A 21340-nucleotide genomic window follows, 5' to 3' on the forward strand; every position below is an offset into this window, starting at 1 on the left:
CATTTAGAACTCTTATTTCACACGTGCATAAATAACGGTGAAAGCCATAAAGTTGAATAACTAACAACAGCAAATTAAAAGTTAATAGGCAGATCTGTAACGCGTTTCACACAGTTGCTGATTCATTACTTTATTATACAATGGCTTAATTAAAATTAATTGAATAAGTATTCTTTTTTCTCAGCTCTATTATGGTCGAATCTGTTACGGAATTATATTTTACTATTAACTATTAATCAAGATTTGTGGTGGTCATGAATGACATTGTTCTTGTGGGCTGTATGTAAGCTAAGCTAGGCTAAGTTACGTACCGCAGAGGAGGTATGCGGGCGCGTCATGTATGCACATTGCACTTATGTGACATCTGTAATATCTAGGTTTGCGCACCATCCCGGCTTTCCCGCATTCGAGCTACATAATTATGTTAATCTGACATTCTCCTTACACTACAAATCTCTAAATGGCAGAATGAAAATGATAAATTACATGTAAATCCATGGAATTAAGAGTTTTCTTAGTTTCATGATATTACATTTTAAATATCATCTATAAGTCAGGAAGAACTTTTTCAATAATTTCCTACAAAATAACACAAACGATGAATGATGTCCTTGTACAGACATTCTCATAAGCCTATAGGATGGTCTATGTTCCCTAAAATATTTCCTACAAAAAAGGGTATTTTTGCCAAACGTTGCTTGACTGGTGTGAGCCGCTGTGAATGAGTGACGTCACAGCCTGACAGCTCCCATTATTCACTATATCATTCCGTTTAGTTGACCACCTCTGTCGCCACCCCATACTGTAGTGACTTTTATACCTAACGACGTATCTTAGAAAAAAACTAAGTTAAATAAAAGCTTTAATAATTACAGGATCAACACAATAGAGACATAGTAGGTACATTTGTCGTTAAATTGCAAAACTCTACAAAATATTTACAAAAGAATTTGGGAGGAGTACATAAGAATATTGTAATACATAACCAAGTGATTCATTTGTATTTGCATTCTTCAGTCGACGGGACTCAGTCAGGTCGTGAAAGAAACTAAAGTTGACAAACCATTTCTCAATACCTATGTGTATAGGGATTTAGTATCAGCATCGAATCGCAGGGTTAGTTTAAGTTTTTTCTACTAAGTTCTATATCTACATAAGTATCAGTGGTCTCCCTTGCAGAACAATGGAGCGGATTCTCAGTGTATCCGCGTCACACGTTTTGTTTCCATTTATCTCGGACGGCGGGCGTCGCAGACCCGTTACACGTATGTAATGTTAGGATACCAGCGCATAATGAGACTGCAAACACTGAATGAAAAGGTACGTTTTATATTTAATGGAACTGGGGAAAACCTAAAGCTTTTGTTAAATTGTTTCTCATCTACAAGCTTAAATACTTCGAATATTCCTATTTAAGAAACGCCAAACTGAGAGTGGTGAACCGTCACAAAAAAAGCAACGACCAACTCAATATTGAATAGATCGAAATTATTGTATATCTAATCTATCAATGTAAAGCCGGCATCGCTTCACATTAACTGCTCTGTAGGCGTAAATTAAATCATTGACAGTGTTAAATTACTTTCATTGCAAAATTATAGGCCGGCTTTGTCACTCGCATAAAACATGATTTGTCAATACGTACAAAAAGTTGTTGAAATGAAGTAAAACTGGAGAACGGCGGGTAGACAAGGAGGCCAGTGGATCGATGGCCAGTGTCTCTTACAGCCGAACCCGCCGATATCGTATTACCACCGGTACGGCCAGTGCTGCGGTTTGCAACACTGCGAAATACGTAAAAACACTCGTAATTACTATTTAAGTAGCATCATCAAGGCGAGCAACTTAGTGCTCGTAATCTGAATATAAAAATATTATCGTGAGAGTTTACTGAAAAAACTTGACCAACAATGGGACTATTAAACATTTCAACTGTTTTTAAATTGCCAGCTCAACTGTTTTTATAAACATTTTAACGCAATCCGCAGACCCGATGGCTATTTTTATGCGATGGCGTAAAAAATATAATAAGTAAGTACTTATGTCTTAAAAGTCAATGTTAAAAAACATTTGCGAGTTATCGATGTTTCAATCGGTCAAGGATCGCAGTAGATTTCTTTGTTTTCCTCAACAATTCGTCAGAGGTTGACAGAACTAATTATTATGATACGCACACGATACAAATAAAATCGACGACCATTGCAAATGTCGAAACTTGGTTTGTTTGTGACAGCCGTAAAGTCAAGCAGAGAACATTATACAAACATCGTTTTCCACGTAAAATAAGGAAAACTAAACTTTAATAACTTCGACATATAGTTTCTAATCGCGTGAACGTGACACTTGAGACGTTCCACCAGAACTTAGCTTGTTCGGGGTCCCGAACTTGCAGTATATACTCGTAGTATGTTACCAAGAAATTGCATAGGTACTTATTCTGATACAATATTCGTTATTGAATTATTTAATATATATTTTTGATACACAACATAAATCGAAATTAAGTACTATTGCCCATAGCACAGTGGTATGGTGGTATATAATTACTGATATTTGGAGCTCATTGACAAACAAATTAGTCTGTATATTAGAGTCACTAATCATGATATTCGCCATTTGAATAAGCTGTTTTAGTGCACACGAATTAATCTGCTGACTAGTCACATCACATAGATATTTATAGTTTACGCTAAATCAACATTATCTGTGAATTCCGATACCAGATATTCATGATTCGTGAATTTCACGAAAATTACTGAAATATTAACTGCGAGTCAGAGCAACTCTGATAAATATTGACAGACTCATCCCGTTTCACATGCGATCAGACTTTGTTTATATTGTCATCGATAGATTTCATAACGGCATTGATTCATATTAAAGTGACTTAAATTCTTGGAATTATCACGATGTTCTACTAGACAAAATTGTTAGCTAATTTTAATGAGTCAAGTTACCATTGATGCAAGAACCTATTAACCAATACAACACGCATAATTTAGATAGAATTGGCTAAATCAAGTACATATTAGCTCTACTGTTACGGCATTTATAAACTAACCAATATTACTTCTCACCATATAAAATAATCGGATAGATTTATGAGGTGCGATAGTTAGCGATTAACATTTCTGGATTTGGATATCGGTAATCGGCACTGGCACTTCGATGCTGAGCCATTACTAAGCTTAGGATCAAGTGATATAAGCGGCCACGGTCTACTTACTTCAACACTTTCCGACTAACCACCGACTTACCAGAAGTAATAAAATTTGAAAGTTCTTTCAATAAATCGATAAATGGCTAATCATAGGCCAATAGCCTAGAATTTATTGTAAAACTTTTCTTAACTTATCATTTCCTAGTAAGATTGGTGCTCGGTTTCTTATTTTAACGGTACACAAAGATTAAACAATCAGCAACCTTCTGCCACCCTTACAAATGATTTTGTATTTTGGTAAAATATTTTTTTTACAATTTGAAATATTCACTTCTAACGTCCGACGTAAAAAGTTTGGAATTTTAACATGCGTAAACCCGGATTAGAGATGCCACACTTTTCACATTTTTCATTTCCGGATTAAAACATACTCTCAAAAATGGATTCTGTATTTGTTACCTATCCCATGTTTATTTATATTTCGCTAAAATATTCACCATTAAAACCCCTTCCTGAATATCAATTTTATTTAACCTCAAAATATTTATTTAGGTATACCTAGCTTCGAATATTTTCAGAATAATCTTGCATGACTAAACCACGCTCCGCTAAGATAGTAAGATTGACAACTTCAACGTACGTGCATTCCTTATTAACATGGAAACATCTTAATAGACTATGCGAAGCACACAGGTAAGTAAAGTAGCTAGTATTAATAAAGTTCTTAAGTAAACGGATTGTTCTGATGGGAAGTTAATCTTGTTATTAAACTTCGTTTAACTTGTTGTCCTACTTCAAAATCGCCCATTACGATCTAATATGATATTACATACGTACATGTAATGGTGACGCAAAATATTTGTAATATAATACTTTGTTCGTGTCAGGTTATTTTTTAATATGCACGTACCTACTACCTATGTAACCATTTTATTTGCAGACGCGAAAAAACTTTCAGACGCACTTAAATGTAAGCACCTTTTACGAACGCAGACGAAGGTAAAAAACATAGCAACATAAGAGTATCAACAGTGTCAAAAGAATAATATCGGTAACAACGTAGCGCAATGAGATGAAAACTGTATTATGGAGCGTGACATTTTGCGATGTGACATCGACACCGCACTCGTCGCATCACTGCGAGTCCCGACACCGCACAGTGATTCACGCTCCATACAAAGGCGGCCATAAATACGAAACTCGCAAATACTTTTAATTAATTTATTTTACACGTTGAAATATGTTAAGAGAAGTGTAAATTATTAAAATTATAACATATCCACATTCATTTAAAAAAAATATCATTACTATTTAGGTGTAAAAATGTCTCGCAGTAATTTTGTTTTAGACGATAAACCTAGAACATGTCATACTGCGACTTTTAATGAAAAATCTATATAAATAATGGTTATTCATATTAAAAACAACCATAAAGGAATAAAATAAAACAACAAAAATACACGAACAACCTTTTTTACAAATACACACACAAAACACAAAATATACCAGAATACATTCAAGCTCAAAAGTATTTACTACAAACAGATAACAAATCTAGTACAATTTTTGATAGTAGACCTTTTGTTTTTGACAGGGAACTTTCGTAAACCTGTTAGGAAGGGATCTGAATGAAGAAGTTGATGGTTCAACTTTAACAATTGTAACTCAATTCGCTCTACATCAATATTTTCAACTACATTCAGCCAATCTGAATATTTCTCTATAAACTTAGACCTACTACGATTTGATATTGCCCAATAATGAGAAATTCGTTTACATACATTCATAATTTTATTACTTAAAGTCTCTAGTTTGATATTTTCGATGTCATCCGAAAGGCACGATGTTTCTGTCAAAGTATTCAGGACATGTTGCATTTTTCATTTGGACTACCCTCTTTAGAGTGCCAAATGTCAAAAATAGTCGTCCTCGAAACAGAACATTTGAAAACTTTACCTAAAACAACATGAAAGCTGAACTTAAAATATAAAGTTTTTTTCTTTACTATGGACATGCATACTTTGACACTCCTTTAACCCAAGAAGGGGCAGAAAGATGCAGATGAAACTTATATGGTTTTATAAGAACATCCTCTTTATTCGAAAAACATTTGCCTCAAGTGCAGCACTGAGCAGCAAAAAGTTATAGGTCCAAATGAAATCAAAGTATACCAAACAAATCTACAAAAACGCTACCTTCAATAAAAAAATAAAATAAAATATTAAACGCATTAAAAAAAATAAAAAAGTAGTTGATAATAGAAGTACATACCTTGGTCTTGGACCTCCATACCGTCACCATACGTAAACACTTGATTTGGAATAGTGACACTCAAAAACAAAGTGTTAAGTTTTGATGACTCACACGTTGCGATAATTAGACTCGAGATGCGCTAACTTCCGATGCATAAAAGTGAATAATAAGTTGGCCTTATGACACTGGTATTTAGAGTTTTTGGTAGCTTCTTAACTTGTTAATCACTTAGTAAGTAGATCTAATGGGGATAAGCCGATGACATTTTTCGATTTATGGCCTTAGAGTGAATCACTGTGCACCGGCTGCGGTTTTGTCATACGACACACGTAAGTCGACACTCTGTAAAAAGAGTGCGTAGTATTTAGCGGGCCCGACGCGACGGAGATACGCCAGGCTTTGTCGCGCTACGTTTTGTCTATGTGCATATCCTGAACAGTCGCGGGTCGTTGACCTCCGATGAAAAGCCGATTTCTAACAGCTCTTTTGTGCGAGATGTGAATGTCCGACGGAGCTATTTTACGTGCCGTGTACAATTATTTTTAGGGCCCCGTAATTGCGTTTATTGGGTACTTGTACATCCGTAATTCCGTGGTACGGATAGTGACGGCGGCTTTATCTATTAGGTAGGTACGAAATTATATGTCATGGAAATTGGGTGGAGATTATGTGATGATGATTAGTAACTTATTTGCTCATATAATAAGTTTGCTTATTACTTTCTTGGACAGAAGTACGAGTTAAGCTTTGATGATTGATGAGCAATAAGTAGTGAGAATAAGGCGGTTCGCTCACGAAGACGCTGGTTGGAGAATCACTCGAGGCTATTAATACAACAAACACACAATACGTAATGTTTCGCGATGCATCTTTCTGCAGCTTGTCATTTCAACTGGCGGCATCACCACAGGAAAACTGAGTAATAAAACTTGATATGAGTATACTTAGTTAATGTTTCATCTTGAAGCTAAAACATTTACCTAACTAACTTTCATTACTATAATGTTTCTAATAAACCTCAGCAACAGCCATAATCCTATGTGCTTTATGTTAAATACCATTCCTTTCATTAGTTACAGCTCTTTAATGGATTTTATTTGATGTCAGCGACAATCATAATAATATTTTACGAACGGCAGACTTGAACTACGTGGTATGGATGCTTCTAGAGTGATCATTAAACGTTAATTTTACAGCATTTTGATAACTATGATAGTAGCTATGCTATCAAAGTGGCACTTACATTAAGATAATGCTACTTACATAGTCGGTAATGGAGAGCATGCTTAATTTATTTCGTAGTGAGATTACGTGTGTAATGTAACATTATACTGTTGAAATACTGAATCTTTTAATGCTGTCTGACTGATACGATCGTCGCATTTGAGTTCATTTAATTTTATGTGATTGTGCCTTTAAATTATCCGTCGTTTTTCGTGCACTTACCAGTATGCGTTATAATTTTGTGATTACGTTTTCTTCTACGCAATAAGAAATGATGTTAGTATTTACTTACGAGCGTTTTATAGTCAACTTATTTTACTGCAAAGAAGGGATTTGATGTCAGTCTGAAAAGTTATGTTATCGGTCCCAATTAGATTTTTAATTAAACGTGTTCTTTATTATATCGAAGCTGCAGCATGTTGATTATAAGCTGAGTATTACACATCCGCCAATCCAGCCACCACTTTGGCAGCCGTCGATAATTTCGTGCAGTTTCATTTCGAAAGAGAAATTGCCATAAACTGCAACGCCTATTGCAACGCTGCCATATTCAGGTAGAAGGCAGTCCTATCTCTCTCAAACCACTCCATTGTACTGTCAACTCACGTTTTAAATTCTTCTGCAAACAATATGCCTTGTAATAACGCAATCCTAAGAACTTTGTAACTTCCAAATTAAAATACTTACGCACGAACTTGCGTAATGAACTTGACTTTTGTACGATCGAACTTGGTATCAGAGTTAATATCTGTCTAATGTACCCAAATATATACTGTATAAGATTGTAACCTTGATGCCGGAGGCTGTACCTAACTACAGTCTAATGGTATAAAGTTACAATGCTAAATCAAACAGTCTAGACATTATTTCTGGCGTTCTTGTGACAAATGTATGCAGAATATCGAAGCCTATCAGAATATTAACTCGATTCGTCATTACTGTAAAGGCACGAGTACAATGCCATGAAAATGCGTCGTAGAAAATCATTTTGTCCTTTAAACCAATCCAAGTCCTTTAAACAATTTCATTTAAACCATAATGGCTCACTGTTTTCAGTTAAGAAACAGAAGAAAAACAATCATCTAATGCAAGTTTGATGTGATACATTTTTTTTTAATGAATCAACTTTTTGTCGACACCGCCACAACAGAAAGTTTAATTTCCTCAGGAATTGAAATCTATTAGCCTTTTCACTCTGTGAGCAAAATCATTTCACTACATTATCTTCAATCTCTTTTCAATAATTACATCACATTAGCAACGCATTATCCATATACAGAGCATTTAATGCATTCTATAGTGCAATAGGTGCTGGCTTTTGAATGGAAATTTATCTCCTCGCAGGAAATATAAGACAGCGCGGAAACGCCTCCGCGCGCCCTCAATTTCACTTTGATCTATTCAGATGCGACATCCTATACTATTATATGCTATAGTACCGCGGTTCAATCGCGGTATATCATTGTACATTTCTCTTGACTCATATACTTGAGATGCGGAAGCTAGTATTGTATGATACGTGGTTTTTATAAAGGCCTACGGTTTTTTGTTCGTGCGTCGGCATTTGTTTTTGTGTGGTCCTCCCTACTTTTACGGTACATAGTCATGCTGGTGTATTTTTAGATTGTTTGCTGTCTCATTTCATTATTGCAAAAGCAGATATCAAGAGAAATATAAACATGCCATAGCGCCAATAGTTACTAGATACATGTAACTTGTACTGTTCTCTATACACGTATCTAAACGGCGCTAATCCGTACACGATTTAACACATTTCCAACAATTCGCTACCATTCTAACAGTACCAAGTATTAGCAACTATACGTTCCAACTTACGTACGATGAAAACGTGGTTGTTCTCATTCGAACATTTTATTATGAACGGTTGATAGGCGCGTGCCGGGAAATTGATTGTGCGTGGTATCACGTACCAGACAAATTGCTATTGCAATGCGTCTTTATTCCATAGGCACGTGAACGATGGCTAGCTTGCATGGCCTAAGGACATGGAGAACAAAATGACAAGCGGAGATATCATAACGCAAAGTCTCCTAAGAAAGTAGCGCACCAAAATGCGGATGTTCGGGGTACGAGGAACGTTACTAGCTCCGCTCTTATTTTTCTTCTATGGAACCTACCAATCATTTTCAAAATAAAATCAGCAATCAATCTTTGACAGATTGGTTTTGATTCGACGAGGAACTCGCACGTCTCGTAGGTTCAAGTAACTGATCACGCCTACCATTCGTTGCTTGACCTACCTTACCTTCCTTATGGCATCTCCGCTATGTTTCCTTCCTCCGTGCCTAAGGATTTACCTAGCTGTCATAATTTATGGCCAGTCACTCGTACAAATGTATGAGATGTTATTTGTAGACTTTACAGGGAATGTTGGTGTCGTAAAACATTATGGCTCGGTTAGCGAGGTAGGTTTCGGTGCTGACGATTATTGACATTTAGATAGATGTTTTATTACATGTTCGATAATATTAGAGGAGTTATGACTTCGTCCTTTATGCAATCGAATTTCACACACCTGATTGGTATTTATTACAGACGTATGTATTAATATGTTTGCTGTACAACAGCCTATTCATGAACATTAAACAAATTGCCCACAGATAAATAAGATAAAACAGTATGTGAGATTTAATATAAAATTACTGACCGAATCGAATTCCTTTAAAGTGAATCTGCCCTTTTTATTATATTCCAAGTACTTTTTGAGCTTGAAAGCCGTACAAATGTATTTTTATTGGTCACTTACTTTGTAGTAATCTCTGGCAATGTAATAAAGTGCCACTTAGATAATGTTTTAGTATTAAACCTTTAAAAGAATGTCGTTACAACTTATTTTTTGTATATGACTACAAAAAATGATAACATCGATAACATTAAAGAAGATAAAGCTAATATTATGAAGAAATACATTTTCCAATAGACTTATTTAGAAACTGTATCTCGTTACGCTGTTACAGCATGAAAATGCTACTTTTAGAAAACTCTTACTTCTATTCGCTTAATTTCAATGAGCAGTAACTTAATTTAAACGAAATTTAAATTTACTCCCGTTCAAATATAGCACGAATTAAAATAATGAAAATATTCAAAAGGATTGCAGCAATAAAATAATTTCAAAGAAACGGTCGCTCCTACGCGAGTTTATGAAGCCGTGCTGAAGCCCTTAAAGAAAGGTACGTAATATGAAATAATCCTTCTGACTGTAACGTGTAACCCGGCCGGTCTTGCCCCTTGACATCTGAAGGAAAACATAATAATGTCTTCACGCGTTGACGGAAGGGGCGAATGGGCTTCCTTTCCAATAATCTGCTCGAGCACCGTAGTTTCAAAAATAGGGGTAAGTTTTACTGTCTTTTCATACACATAGAATTTATTTTAAATACTCGTACTACTAAATTAGATGTTTAATAGATTTCAATGGCTAGATCTAAATTTTTTATAATAAATAATAAAAAGCGTGTCTTCAGTTAAAATGCCTTTTTAGAGAAATAAGTTGCATTTTTACGGAATTATGTCTGATTAAGGTTAGCCCTGTGTTACAGATCACAATTTATCCTTTTATTATTTTCACTTACATAGCACATTTTGTTAGGAGAGAACGAAAACTTAATACTTATTACATAAATAGTTTTAAAGATCGAAACTATTGTTGAGTACTTTTATGAGAAACTTAAATAAGAAAAAATAATTTGGTTGCGCAAACACACACGACTGAAGCTACAGAAATAATTATAAGTATCTTTAACCTTGCAGAAACAAAAAAAACCTTCGAGAAAAATACCTATTCACAAGTCAATGACTTTATTGCTGTGAACTAAATCCTAATGTTAGTTCTATTGTGTTTAGATTCACAGAAGGCATGCTAAATAAGGAAGATACGCATTAGACACATCATAATTCAATTAGCAACCGGTAGCCAAATTCTTAAGTTTTTTAGCCAAATAATCGGAAGTTTTATTACGTTGGTATCATATAATTTAAGAAAAATTACTCGTCTGGCTGACTGTGAGAATAGCTCTTTCGTCATCTACCTATGTATGTATGTATATCCTATCGCCTTATTAACAAAATATCATAGGAGAATCTATTCTTCTATGTTCGGCCACTGCAGTCGTTTTTTACTACGTTTTCCATGAATCCTAAGTGTTTAGAACCTTCCGAATACTTGCGATAGCTTTTACTTACTCGTATCAATATAAGCCCATGTATTGGTGTACCACAATTACAGATACAGAGATTATACAGACCCCTATTGGGTACACCGCTGTATCGTTGTACGTAAACAGGCTCGCGGTTAAATTCGATTGTAATACGGGTTTACCTATCTGGCGGATATTTGACAAATACGCGGCTGACACGGTGAGAGCAGTGGCGTAACCCGCCAGCTATTATTCAGACGCACTCAAATCAACATCTGTCACTGATCGACGATATCCAGATTAATTTGCATAGCCAACGGAATCACATAAATCCATATGAGATACAAAGCTAATTGTATCTACGCGTATGGAGGTGTTTTACGACGATATTATTCATATAGGTCACAAGACTTAAGATTTGTTTGTCTAACAATTACAAAAGAATTCTTGTAACAACGACTCACTTACTTTTAGGTGAAGAATGTGGATACAGATGTTGTGTTGACCACTTTTCTTAAGCTAACAACGCAACGTGGGTTAGTTAGCTTTTTTTAAATTATTTATTTTTGTGAATCGAGGAACATTTCTATGGAATATAGCCTTTGTTTTACATTTAAATGAACAACTATTCTAAACTAATGAAGACTTTTGCCCAACACATACCTCGTAATGAAGATATGAGCAGAACAACCGTAATTGAAGAGCTACACAGAGATGCAGCTGTATGAAGTTTATAACTAATAAATAACATTTAAGTACACAAATCAATAAACTATGTCTGCCATCCAATAATTATATGCGAACCGTCTTTTAACATTCCTTTTTCGGAAATTCCAATTATATGGGCAGCTTTGAATGTCGATTTCACTACTCGCCATGGGTTAAGTTTACGATCTCTGCTGATATATGGTTTCCTAGTCACTATACTGTTTCCCATAGCAATGTTAAGTGCCCCTCGGTTAAGTTTCATTGTCGACTCAAATATTTATTGTAATATATTCCGACACTGGACAAAGTTTCTCGAGTTTGCATTATATTCTTACAATAAGTATGTACACACATAACTCTTGGTACGCTATTCGTAATTTGCATAACACGAAGTAATATTTAGGTTTAGTTCGTTTAGGTACATTATGTATTTGACACGCATATTTTCGTTTGGTATATTTTTTTCAAACACAGTGTAGTGTTCTACTGTATGTTCTATTTAAGCTGCAACCGAGAGCCTCATTATACGAGTGAAAAGAATTCCGTATAAAATATCCTGCGCCGTTAGAAAATGCGCGTATTTTTGTATCATTTCGAACTACTACATACATCTGTACCGGCAGCTGTTTCCGTTGAATTGGAAAGAGTTGAACAGTGGGAAAATTCTCAATTTTAAAACAACTTCGAGAGTCACCCCCGAGATAATAGAATGTCACATCTTTACTTGTTGATAACTACGAGTTCAATCTTCTTTGCGTTGAACTTTTTAAAAGAGGTTATAACTTTGGCCCCACGCGACCTATTTTAGTTTTATCTAAAGTTGGGCACTTAATCTAGTCTATTCGATAGCATAATATCTATTAGAAATAAAATTCGTACACGTTTATTTATAGTTGCTTAAGGTAATTTATTCATTTGCAAGGCCACAAACGCATTAATATGAGGATCATTTACAATCTATCGTAGTTGTGTAATCTGTAGGAATTCTTATAATCAATTGGCCTTCATGGAAGAGGCTCTCAAACTGTCACATCACATGGCCATACAAAATTCTGTCTCCAAAACGAACATCGTAAACGTCCTTTAAAAATAGAACAGCAACATTTTTAATTTGCATTCCTGCCTATCTAGTACGCTTTACATCTGTGTTATGAATGAACGCGTAGTAGACCGATTCAAGTCCATCAACCGCCTACGATTTGCGAGTCACTAGTTCCGTGGGAGGTTATTGTTCTGCCTTCAATATCAAGTCCATAGATATGGAAACTTAAACGTGTGCGTTATGCAGAACTCGATTAAGGTCACGGTTTGTTCTTTTAGCTTTGTTCGTTCGAACTGTTTTTAAACAATGGGGAAGGTTTAAATTTTCACATGACTTTTTTTAAAGAAGCTTAGATACCTGCCAGTTACTTAAAATGTATTGTAGACTATTTCACGATTTCACTCGACTGTATCAGTCATCTAACTTCGAAGCTAAGTCCAAGCAGTGTCTTCCAAGCATACCGAACTGAGAACTCGGACCAATACACTTGCCTTACAGTCAAAGAGACTTCTAAATTGAAACTGGAGATGTGACGAACTTTCCTCCAACTAACATCTGTGTTAATAACTGCATCGATAGTTCCGGTTCTCCGGTTGACTTCCCACTATGGCAGACCCTTTGGTTCCGTACAAAACCAGTTCTAGCCCACCTCTCTATTCGAGTGCTCGCATCATTACGATTATGATTAACTGCAACGTTCGAACGCATGCGCAATATTTGATCATAACCTGTCGATTTCCGAACGAGTCGTAAACTTTAGTACGTACTCATTTGTTAAGATATATGTAAGTAGGTCTTGTTTTTATTTGACGTTTGGGAATCATCGATAAACATGTAACGTCTGTAGCTCCTCTAGGTAATTAACTAGCGTTCGTTTTATGATCCGTCTTGTCTACGGGTTAGTAACTTCTGTATTACTAGATGAACTGCTCATAATTGGAATCACTTACAATGATAAAATCATCAGTATTAAATACAAGAACATGAAAACAAATTGATCAATAAAAACTCTTGATCGTACAAATGCTCTAAATAAATATTAACAACTACATATTAACTTATCTAATAAATATCTTTACCAATTAGGTATATTTTGTCTTAGCTTCCCCCAAAATTGACAACATTATTTTGTTGTACTTCTAAAAAAAGAAGAATGAACATCCATTTCTAAGAATGTCAAATGCATAACTTTTCCTTTTGACTGCGCCGCCACGAGAAGACTGAAGGAAACCTCATTTCCTTTTCAGAACAGATATATTGTGCCTCTAGAATAGCCATCACAACTTAAAAGAATATAATACTATATTGCCAAGAACATTTTTGCTGAAAGTTGCTTAAGGCAATTGTAAAAAATGCTTTAACCTTTCTCGCTTCTAGTTATGACCATAAGCTGTTCCATTCATTTATCACCTTTTTTGTCAATCAGGAAAAACGTTTAATAGTTCCATCATTATTCCTCAGGATTCTGTTAAACGCGCACCAAACTATAAGACCATTATTGAACTTCGCATTCTAAAGTTGCAAAGTTCATTCAAAATGCAGGAAAGTGCATCGTGAACTCAGATTGCTTTTCTCAATAGGTTCTTACCTTTAATGTCTCTTCACATTTCTATAGGGGGGTAACACAAAAACATTTTGCTAGGTAAACGAAGCCCGTGACATTTCCGTATCTCTGAATAATCTAATTTATCTGAATCAGAAGTTGTAGGTAGTGGTAGGTCGACGTGGGTAGAAGGTACTACTACGAGTTCCTACGTTTCTCTGAACATGTGGAAGTAATAACTTGATCTAATAAATTCTGTAGTTTGCCATTTCGACGTAAAACTTAGTTATTTTACCATCAGAATTATAACTTATTGATTGTTGCATTAAGTGTAATTTGGCTACTACATTATCTTTGTCACAAATTCATACAAAACAACATGTCGGCTCCCTATTCGTTGCCCAATACAACCTTTTACTTTCGCTCGAAACAACATCGACATTCAATCAACAAGCAAGCTAACCTCAATTTGATAACCATGTTCGTCATACCATAATTCACGACAGACCACATGTACGTTATTGTACCTACAAAACAAAAATGGCTGCGTAGTAGGAACTTATGGTAAGCCAACACGGTTCATTAGTCAAACCCACGCGCTCTGTGACAATAGAATGAGCACTATTGTTTACCGATGTTGTAATATGTACATTTGATTTAGATTTTAACTATCGGGAGTAGAGAAAGCTTGATTAGATACCTACCTACTAACTTCGTGGTGTAGTGATAATGTAATTTGGTACACTCGAATTTGTGTTTTGATTATGTTGTTGTTGTCATTTGTAAAGTTATGCTAATGATGTCAAATGAAACGATTAACTTAAAAAACAATAAGATGTTATGGCCTACAATACTTCGTAGTACGGAATCCAGGAACTTGTGTTCAGCGATAAAATTTTCAATTTAATTAAAGGAAAACGATAGGACCAGTCGTATACATCATCAAAGAAACTATTCACGTCTTCAGGTAAGCTCTAATGTGTATGTTCCGTGTCCAACATAAATGGGTGGAGTTAAAATAAATTGCAGTAGTGCACTAGTAAGTCTCCCCCATCGATCTCTTACGAGCTCCACAGTAGGTAATCCATTTCCCAACGTTGACAATACAAACAACAGACACAATTCATGTTCTCTTTTATTTGTAGGTCAATGGGGAAATAAATCTTTCAGTAAAGCATTTAATTAACGACTCAAAAAAATTGAAAGTCGTGCGTTTCTCTTCGATTTATGGCCGAGAATGTTATGCAAGTTAGTGATTTTCTTTTGAAATACAAACAATTTATGGTGTTTTAATGGTTTCGATAAATGTTTACGTTCTTTTGCGTCTCTGTTTGGTAGGTATTTGCACCTGTAAAACTACTTGGATCTGATTTTTTAATGACTATATTAGATACTAGCTTCCGCCCGCGACTTCGTACGCGGATCCCGTCCCTTATGCCAGCGACTACGGGGTCAGCAAAATCAAAGATCTGAATCATCTGATATATAATTTTAAGGGCCCGTTGACTTGTGAACAACGGAATACGCATAGCCATTAGAAACGTTCCATATTTTTATTTTTTGTACTTCAACGGCAAAAGCACAGCAGACTAAACAAAACGCTGAGAACTGAACCGCAATAGACGTGACCATAGGGATAAAAGTAGTGATTCTAATTAGTCCGCATTTAAGTTGTGTGTGGCAAAAATATTACACGTATTATTACGTAAAAAAACATTAAATGTTACTGAGATGACAAAGTCGTGATGACTTAGTGGAAGTCGTGGTGGTTTAGTGGGTAGAGAACCAGTCTCTCAAGTATGAGCGTGCGTCTTTGATTCCAGGTCTGGCAAGTACCTGCCAATACAACTTTTCTAAGTTCGTATGTACTACTACTACTTTCTATGTATATTTTGGATACCAATGACCGTTATTTGGAGGGAATGTTAAACTGTAGGTTCCGGCTGTCATTGAACATTCTTGGCAGTCGTTATGGGTTGTCAGAAGCCAGTAAGTCTGACCTGTCTGATCTGTTTATACGTCAATAGAGAGTGCTTATCAGATTGAACCACTTTTGCTAAAACGTCATATCTTCATATGCTATAGTCTAGCTGGGCTCCTGGAGTTCCACATCAGGTGTTTTACATCTTCAATTTGTATAAGTCAACAGAGAGTGCTTATCAGATTGAACAACTTTTGCTAAAACGTTATACCTCGATATGCTATAGTCTAGCTGGGCTCCTGGAGTTCCACATCAGGTGTTTTACATCTTCAATTTGTATAAGTCAACAGAGAGTGCTTATCAGATTGAACAACTTTTGCTAAAACGTTATACCTCTATATGCTATAGTCTAGCTGAGCCCTTGGAGTTCCACATCAGGTGTTTTAGATCTTCAATTTGTATAAGTCAATAGAAAGTGCTTATCAAATTGAACAACTTTTGCTAAAACGTCATACCTGTATATGGTACAGAGAAGCTGGGCTCTTGGGGTTCCACATCAGGTGTTCCAGATCTTCAAATTTATTATCTCAGCTGAAAATGCTCATCACATGAAACAATTTTTGCCATGGCACCATTTTTGTATCTCTTATAGTTTTGTTGGTCTGTTGGTGTTCTGCATCAGGTCTTCAAGTTTCGAAGATAAATTATAGCCTATATGTTGACCAGGCTTAATACTGACACAACAAAGAAAAAATCATTGAAATCCGTTCAGTAGTTCGGAAGATTAGCGTGTACAAACAAACAGACATACAGACATACAGACATACAGACAAACAGACAGAATTTTTTTTTTGGATTTGTGCTCCATTACTGTTTCTAAACCCCACCCAATTATTATTTTTTTAATATATTCAATGTACAGACACAGTTTTTTTACAGATTTATTATATGTATAGATATAACTTAATCCTGGCGGTCTCTTAAAGATTGATTATAATCCTTGATTTTATCTATATGTAATACAAATAACTCTAAAGTAGAGAAAATCGGCACTTCAGAAGTCGCAGGACCTACGAAGACACGCAAGATGTACTCGATACTAATGGATCAACAGCTATCGATTTAAATCTATACCGATTAATGCAAGTCTCGATATTTATTCATCGACAGAAGTATGCGAGTTATAGATTACAAGCCCATCGTTTACAACTGTAACCCGTTTCCCACAGCTGGCATTATAAACAGCTGATACAATCTATATTCCCTTTCATTCCCAACTCGACATGGATATAAATCTTGCATTGCATACATTTATTTTTATAACCTACTTAAATGCAACATAGTTATTGTGCAATATAACTTAGCGGTAGCTATACCTATAGGTAAATGAGATTTTATAGGTACTGTTAAGTAAAGTAATAAAATAATTAAATTCCAACCTTGTTGCAGAAATATTCGATCTTAACTTCAAGTTTTCACATAAAATGGTAGTTCATTACTTTCCCCTCTTATAAACAATAGCCCCTGCACATAAAGCAGCAGTGTAATTACGTAAATAACGTCTGTACACATATGTTATTCACGCACTATTACACAGAACACTCTATTGGGTAAACTTATTACTTCAAACTGTTTTAAATAAGTCCTTCATGAGGAAATATATTTTTCTTCAGCTTTTGTTAACCAAAATCGAGAACTACTTTCAGATTTAAGAATTCGGGGCCCTGAAAATGAGACAGCCATCCTCAACCAGAATATTGTGTTTCTGATTTTTACAGTAAAAGGGACATCGACATCTAAAATATAAGTTAGGCCAGTAAAATATACCGACCTATTATACCAATTTTTATGCGAAATATTTCTTACAGCTTTTTACTTCATAACGTCACTTATTTGACCGTGGGTTAGTCAGGCAACACCATAATGTGGGCGAAAATATGCCAATGTCAAAGTCATGGAAAATAACGCCTACAGCATAGTTCCAAACGCAATTCTTACGTTTTAATGATCTCAAAACCACTTTTATCGTTTGTACAATATTGGCAATTAGCGCACACGTTCCAACGATAAAACTTCGATCATAATAACTTATAATTGTACTTATGTACACAATACTTTGATATTGGCTCTTCATGTCAATTATTTATCCAATAAATCTATTAAAATCCTATAGAGTTAACGATTCAAACGTTTAGTATAAATACGTGTTGAGATTAATAAAATAACACGATACTCCCTTATTATACTTAACGATGTTAGTAATGGAAGCTTTGCTAAATCAATTGGTTACACATAAAAATATAATGGCTAGGTACACAAGCCCGAGTCGTTGACCTCTAAACTACTCGAGTTACAGTTAATAATTAATAAAACAACGGTATACAGCTGTTGAAGAGAGCACGCGATGCTCGAACAAAAAATAAAAGGAGATAGTCAAAACTATCCCTATTTGTTATTGATATTGCTACCATTAAAAGTAATTGAACAAAGTTATTAAATTCCAATTTGGAACACCTCGACAATAGATGACTTCATTTGTGCGAATGTATTTATCTACGAGTCATTCGAAGTTGTGTATAACGAATACGAAGTTATGTATAAACCATAGGCTTACTTGATGATTCCTCGAGACATATATAACAACCAAGAACCATAAAACGTACCTATTTTAAAGGAACCAGCAGTCGATACATAAAGTAGAGCATAAAAACTCGTGATATGTTGACTAGAACACCAAAACACCGGAAGCACAGAAAATCTCGACCAGGAAATTGAGTAAAACATTAACTATATGTTCAGCACGATCTGCGCTCAAGAATACATAAACATTATGTGGCATTCGTCATGTGCATGCATGCATTGTCGACCAGCAACTAGCATACCCGGCCTGAAAATAGAATTTTTATGACTGAAGTATGAAGCGTCCGTACAGCCGAGTATTCATGAACATGCGCGGTAGTTATGAATAAAGATGACGGATTTTATTAAGACACTTGATGGAGGTATCATCTTATTGTTGAAAGACTAGTTAGTGTTACGAGGTCTTATGCAACCAATGCTTATACAGCTAAAGGGTAACGAACTTTATAATAGTGAAACATTCATTTAAGCGAATTACCATGCTGATTTTTTTCAAAATGATTCAGCAAGATACTGGAAATAGTTCTCAACTCAATGGTTATTTAAACAGAGTTTTAAATTGCGAATTTCCTGTCCCCACTGTGAAGTGGTTTGAAAGCACTAAAGTGTCACAATAGAACAGCATCAGTGTGGCTCGGAGGTCATCAGTTCACGTAATTAAACCCTCAAGTGAGGCAAAGTGCAACAATGGGCGTTTCGCGGCGAAGTGTCGCGATGCTCATTAGATGGAGCGTGAGGACGTTAATGAGGGGAGATGGTATCGCCTCGCCCGTAGCGGTCGCATACTTTCACTTCTTAAGGGCAATGCTGACTTGGAGCGATGAATGTAAATTTGACGCGCTATTCAGAGCTTTGTCGGCCGTAGAGCCGACACGATCGGCCAAATCGTATCAAGAACAACATACTCGTCGCATCACGCTTGACTTCCTCAAAAGGATGGATAATAGTTTATATGGTCCATAAAGTATGTGAGCCTATTGCTGTAACCTCCACACGGAACTTATTTTCAGTCATAACTTGAACAAATTCACACGAATGAAGATAAAATCAGTCCTAAGTGGCAAAAATATGAACCAATTCTAAGAAAGAGATATGATTGTACCAACCACTTATTCAAATTCGCAACGTTCTTGGTAAGTATACAGAAAACAATAAAGTGAATACATAATGGTTTCGTTTAGTAGTATTATCGTAGCTACACGGTTCGAAATAATTTCCCCGGCGCGTAGGCAGTCTGTCTAGGAGGCATTGACTCTAGTGGAGTGAAGGCTTCGCGTGTCAAGCGCGCTCCTTGTTGATATACTAATTACTTAGTACTTAGCTATCACGGGCTTTACTCAAGCCTTACTCACTATGTTTATAATAATATTAGCTCAACTCAAACTCTTTTGTTTGGAATAGGTTATATTAAAAGCGATAAGTATTCATATAAAGCGCATTTTGTACATTTCTTGCATTTTAACAACAGGTTAAGCAGTTATTAACACAAAAAGCCCAGAATCAAACAAAATAGATGGAATAATCGAAGTACCTATCACACACACAGTACTACAGGTAAATTAAAGTTATGAACTTTAGCTAGTAGATCTAAAACAAAGATTCGCCTCAAATAGAAGGGCGTATGACACGATTTAATATCCATTGTTTTTCAAGCGTTAGTCTGTCGAAAGACATGGATATCGGAAGTTCCGCTGTTGCCTGCGCCCGCGCACCACAATACATGAAATGCGAGTAGGTAGGTAACTAGGTAAAAGGTGAGTGATCTCGGAACGCGCTCCGAGCACCGAGCTGGCTAGACTTATCAACGCTTTCCAGTATTATTTACACAACAATAACAAAATACAGTATCTAATTTCCATAAACTGGATTACTGGATCTACATTAATTGCGTGCATTAAGATAAAACATGGTCAATAAAATCGTAATACAACAATGAAGCACAGCAATTACATCACAGCAGTAGCAATGGTATATAATTGGATGCGTTCATCGACTACTCATTAAGCGTAAAATTATTCCCAGGTACACGGCAGGTGCAGGCTGGCTGTGGCGGTTGCCATCGATGGCTAAATCGAGAAAAACAATCATCTGACGTCGGTCAACCGCGCCAATGCGAGACGTACTTTATGCACAAAAAATGGACAAGCGCGAATCGATCGCGCGAACAATGAGCAACGTGCAAACCTGCAGTTGGTAGTTTTGATTTTTAGCTATGTGCGTGCGCTATTGATTTAAAGTGTCGTTAAGATTTTTTACTAATGTAGTTTATTTATTTCTTTATCAAGTTGGAATTCAATAATTAATAACAGTAGTAGGTATTCTCAATTGAGCAACAATGCCTTAATTACCAACACAGAAATTAATTCAAAAATATGCTTCATTAAAAATAAGAGGCGTAAATAATTAAGAACAAAATTTTATAATTCCTCCTTTGATCCCGCGGAACCCTAAAGCACATCTAAATATTACAGCATAATTGCCGGGGGATGTCTCGAATAAATTACTGAGGATTACTTACCCGGCAGAAATGTTGCTCCTGCTTCAGAATATCAGAATATCATGACTCTAGAAAACATAATGAGTATGCCTACGTATGTACGATGATAAGATCGTCTGATAAGGCATTAGATACTTTTGATATTTCCACATGTGCCTGAGCTCTAACGAGCAAATATAGGCACTTATGTGT

At 35.7% G+C, this 21340-nt stretch overlaps 1 protein-coding gene across 2 annotated transcripts in view; it reads right to left on the reverse strand.

The window, feature by feature from the left end:
- Positions 1 to 21340, reverse strand: part of LOC110378740 (apoptosis-stimulating of p53 protein 1) — a 262519-nt gene that overhangs the window by 236166 nt on the left and 5013 nt on the right. The window lies entirely within an intron of this gene.

This window comes from Helicoverpa armigera, chromosome 16 (genome assembly GCF_030705265.1).
Source record: "Helicoverpa armigera isolate CAAS_96S chromosome 16, ASM3070526v1, whole genome shotgun sequence".
NCBI classification, from domain to species: Eukaryota; Metazoa; Arthropoda; class Insecta; order Lepidoptera; family Noctuidae; genus Helicoverpa; species Helicoverpa armigera.